General features: G+C 50.0%; 1 protein-coding gene across 1 annotated transcript in view; it reads left to right on the top strand.

Moving 5' to 3' along the window:
* LOC143286309 (uncharacterized) overlaps positions 1-5,000 on the top strand; it is a 481,716-nt gene that overhangs the window by 256,891 nt on the left and 219,825 nt on the right. The gene's annotated exons all lie outside the window — the stretch shown is intronic.

The raw sequence follows: 5,000 nt of genomic DNA, 5'->3' as shown, positions 1-5,000 counted from the left end.
CAACGTCTCTCGTCAGGTCTACGTCCAGAAGGTGTAGCCTGCGTCTTTTTCGCAGAGGTGGCTTCTGCCAGCTTGGTATCTCTGTAAGGCGAGATCACGTGCTGTAAGTGTTGTACGTCTCTGGGGTCTGTCTGATTGATCCCTGTCAAGAAAGTCCGAACATTCCATGTAGCGAGGTTCAGAGGTGTATTTCTTTTTTCCTTCCTTTTGTGTCGACCGTATAGGCAGGGTCCCCAACGGCCGTGGTAAACTGGCTAGGGAGATGTGGAGCAGGCAATGTTTGCCCTTGGTAACGTGGACACTAACAGCTATCGGAGCGATTCAGATGAGCGGGATATGCCGCCACGTTTCTCTGTGTTAGTTCTTATTATTGAATGGTTAGAACGCACAAGCTGTGTACGATCGTAGATGAAGGGATGCAAACACACAACACTGCACCAGGGAGGTGAGCAGTGCGGTCCGAAGTAGGGTTCCTCATGCGTTCAGACGGCTGCTTAGCTCCACAGCTCCTCGTTTTCCGTGAAGAAGGACCCTGTGGCTGAACTACGTGTGTACAGGTTTGCAGCTGTGACTGCCAGTGTGCCCGCCACTGTCGCTTCGTCATCTGCCTGTCGCCACAGGACGTGGAGAGCGGGATGGATAACTGACCAGGACCAACGCCTCGACCACACCACCCTTCACGGTAAAGACCACAGCCACGAACAACTTGACCTGAAGGGGAGATCGCCAGTAGGTCGTTATACTCACCACTGCAGCCTGATAACTGACGACATGCGTGATCTCTTTGTTTAACCCTTTCACCGCCAGTCAATTTAGAGTACAAAATTCCCTTGTGGTATAAACACAGAAAAGACAGTGGCTAAGAATAGTCGGGAATTCCCCCTGCGATGTATAGAAAATATAGTCTATCCTACCACCGAACATCAAAAGCAGTAGGTTCATGGATAGCATACCAATGAATGGCCACCTTTCAATGACATAGGTCCTCCACCAAGCCTGTGCATAAATGCGAGCTTGGCGGTGAAAGGGTTAATGCGAGGAAGAGCTGTACACCGTTGACGTCTCTCTCTCCGAAACCCCTAGCATCCAGTGTGGCCGGACCTGGTCCAGACGACTGGGGATGGTGACGTCTTCAGTGGGTGTCCAACATGTCCTGGGTATCTCACCTTACCTTCTTCAGTGCAGACTTCATTGCTGAACCGCCCTCCTCTCTCTTGAACTATGAAGGTTTTCTCTTCCACTAGGTCCGCTGGAGTCCGGTCATCGCGTGCTGAGGGAGGCAGTCCGTAACTCACCGAGGGTTTGTTTTTGTTTTTCAGACCCATCTGCTACCTCACCTGCTTTAGCCAGCGACTCGAAGCCGTTGCCCGGGTTTTTTTTAAAGTGTTGTTTTTTTTTAAGGCATGTTTATAGTCAACTGGATGATGTAAGGAGCTTTGAGCAGCATTAGTACTGGTTATCGCGCAATAGAAATATTATGTATTATTATTATTATGTTGACGGCTACGGGGAGCCACAGGTGGGAGGTGAGTGCGAGGTGGGGACCACAGGGGATGAACGAAGGGGAAAGGTGTGACGTGTTCCACCGCCCCTCCCCTACCTCACATCTTTTATGCTTCTGCCTCGCCTCCTCCACCTCCTCCTCCTCCTCCACATACGCGCGCACACACACACACACACACACACACACACACACACACACACACACACACCACAGAAGCGCACGCACGAACGAACGAACGAACCCACGCATGCCCACACAATATGTCTCTGCTGTAATGTCCGTCCATAAACTTTGGCTCCAAGAAGTTTGGATCCTCTCATATTTCCAAGAACCTTTAATTTTAAAGTTCGGGAGAATTTCTTGAAAACATGATTTTTTTTTTCTTCTGAAACTGAAGCAATGCAACCGAAAAATTAATTGGAGGAAAGTTTGAATCATCATCAATTGAAGTAATCTTAAAATTCTGCTTCTTTTTGGTGATGGACACTTTGGTGATAGATAGACAGGAGAGCAGACAAGTACGCAAACAGACAGCGTTTTAACTCACTCAGTACGGCCAGTCCTCTCTTCTCCTCTACACAGACCCCTCGGATGTCCTGTGGGTTTCTGAATGACCCAACCTTTAGCTTCCGTCCTCAGAATTGTGGTATTCTTTGTCAACATTCACCTCTTCAGTATAAGAGCCTTCCGCTTGCAATATTTTGATGATGGTAATTGGGGTGAAACGCTGTTAACGTCGTCTCTTTCGCCGTTCGTATGGAGAGAGTTAATGACGAATTGAACCACAAACCAATCTGAAGCATGGATTATATTAACCCTCTCCGCACTCACCACTGGGCGTGTTCTTTCATCTTCTGTTGATAAAGTGACTGAACGATGGGATCTTCGTCCACAGTGAATCTGCTACAGTCCGCTCTGCTGTGATCGTCATGGGTTCCGCGTTGTCCGTTTTGTCCATGGTATATGTCCAGCGATGTGGAGTGATGGCGTCCGCGTAGGAAGTGAGAGAATCTGAACGCGCTGGTTCGGATCACGGCTCAGCCGCCAATATTTTCTCCCCAGGACGCTAGTCATTCGGATGAGACGATAAACCGAGGTCCCGAGTGCAGCATGCACTTAGCGCACGTAAAAGAACCCACGGCAACAAAAAGGGTTGTTCCTGGCAAAATTTTGTAGAGAAATCCTCTTCGATAGGAAAAACAAATAAAACTGCACGCAGGAAAAAATACAACAAAAAAAAAAAAAGTGGCGCTGTAGTGCAGCGATGCACTCTCCCTGGGGAGAGCAGCCCGAATTTCACACAGAGAAATCTGTTGTGATAAAAAGAAATACCAATACAAACGATGTCCCCAATGTCTGGATATAGAGTTCGTGCCGGAAAACACGTGCAGCTGCGACTCTTTTCCGTCTGTCTGTCTGTCTGTCTCTCTCCCTGTCTCTGTCTCTCTTCTGATCCCAGTGGGAAAAACAATCTTCATTCTGAACGTACATCAACGTGCGATTTGCAAATGGCGAGAAGTGTGTGTGTGTGTGTGTGTGTGGTGTGTGTGTGTTTGCCTGTGTCTTTCTGTCTGTCTGTCTGTCTGTGTCTCTGTGTGTTACTTGTTGCTTACGTCATTCTGATTGTGTTTTTTTGTTTTGTTTTGGTTTTTAGAGTCATGGCATGAAATGTGCGTCAAGGAGAGCTTGATCCTCTCACTCCCGAGTCCCTAAAATAGCTTTTTTTCGAGGGACGTGGGGTGGAGGGGAGCCGGCGGAGGAGGAGGAGGGGGGGGGGGTTAGGAATTCCATGAATAATTACCCCTTTCTGTGCATTTGCATCGTCCGTTTGTTTTGTCGCTGACCGCTCCTGGAATTCCCCCCCCCCCTTCCCTGCCAGTTGCCTGTATTGTTGGAGTGCTTGACTTCTTGACTGATCGATATTGTTTGGTGTTTTGGGGTTTTTTTTTATCATTTAGTTGTACTGTTTTGTTTATCTGTTGGGGGCGGGGGTTGTTTAACTGTTCCGTTACCCATTGTTCATGTTTGTTTTGTTTTTTTCTTTGAGTTTTCAATCACCTGCTTGGGGGAGGGAGGGGGTGGGGAGAGGGTGTAAGGGGGGCTGGGTGGTGGGGGTGGAGAGATTGGTTTTGATTGATCATGAAACTGGAGGAAAGACAAGTGTTCCGAGCAGCGAACCTTCCCTGACAAAAGTTGCATTTTGTATGCAAATCCTCGCCGATCCTCCGCCCCCCCCCCCCCATCCACTCACCACCCCCACCCCCACCCGCCCCAACTTCCCTCGTCATTTTATCACACGCCCCCTACCCCCACCCCACCAATCTCTTTCCTTCCCCATCCCTCACTGCCGAACCAGTGATTTAGGTCAAAACTCTTCGGCTTGAGTGTGTGTGTCTGAGTGGGTTTTTTGTTGTTTTTTGTTTTTCGGGTTTTTTTTTGGGTTTTTTTGTTGTTTTTTTGGTTTTTTTTGGGGGGAGGGGTGCTTACGTGTCCGCTTCTGGTCAAGACAACCACACCATGAGCCCTGGGGAAAATCCTCTCCTCTGCTATTTATCTCCCTTGGCCATATTGCCCTCTCCCCCTCCCCCCCCCCCCCCCCCCCCCCCCCCCCCCCCCCTCCGTTGCAGTCTTGCTTGTTTCAGTCCCCCAAACGTCGTCGACTTCTTTGTGCCAGGAAACCCCCGACGTAATAAGCAATATATATGTATGTGGCTGGACACTTGCAAACAGGGATTTCCCCCTCCCCCCCCTTCCCTTTCACTAATCCCCCTACTCCCCCCCCCCCCCTCCACCCCCCGACCCCCACTTCCCTTTCAGATCAAAAGACAAAACATGTCTCGCCCTCACTCCCTGCGTTACTCTTGCTTTGTCTTGGGTCTTTTTGGGTGGGTGGGACGGAGGAGGGAGAAGGGGTTGAAGGAAGGGTGGGGGTGGGGGGTGGGGGGGGGATGAGTGCGGATGACCAGTCGGGTGGGATGGGATCTTCGTTAACCCCTTGGCTGCTACTGATTTGTTTGCTTGTCAGTGAAGGGTTATCATGCACGACAATGAGATGAGACCGAATTTACAGGCCCTGGATGTTAAGGTCATCACTCTTTTATCTTTGCTCGTTCCCAGCTGAACTGCCTTACTTTTGTTAAGCAGTACCAGTTACACCACTTTAATATAAAAAAAAAATTACTTAAGATTCATACCAAACTTAACATAATTATGTCAGTCAGCAAGCTTCGCCAGTCAAGGGGTTAAAGGAAAGAGAGGTGGTGGGATGAAGTTGGTGTCGTGGAAGAGAGAGGTTGGGAAAAGGGGCGTGGTGGTGGTGGTGGTGGTGGTGGGGAATGGGGGTGCGTGGCGTGGGGGCGGGGGGGGGGGCGGGGGGGGGGGGGGGGCGTTGCGTGGGCGGGAGGGGCAAGTCAGTGTCGTGCTCGGACATACTAACGTCGTGTGTGTGATAATGTCGACAGGCAGTTTTCGGGTGACAGCGGTGGTGTGGTTCAGT

This window comes from Babylonia areolata, chromosome 10 (assembly GCF_041734735.1).
Source record: "Babylonia areolata isolate BAREFJ2019XMU chromosome 10, ASM4173473v1, whole genome shotgun sequence".
Lineage (NCBI taxonomy): Eukaryota > Metazoa > Mollusca > Gastropoda > Neogastropoda > Buccinidae > Babylonia > Babylonia areolata.
This window is presented reverse-complemented; position numbering and strand designations above follow the sequence as displayed.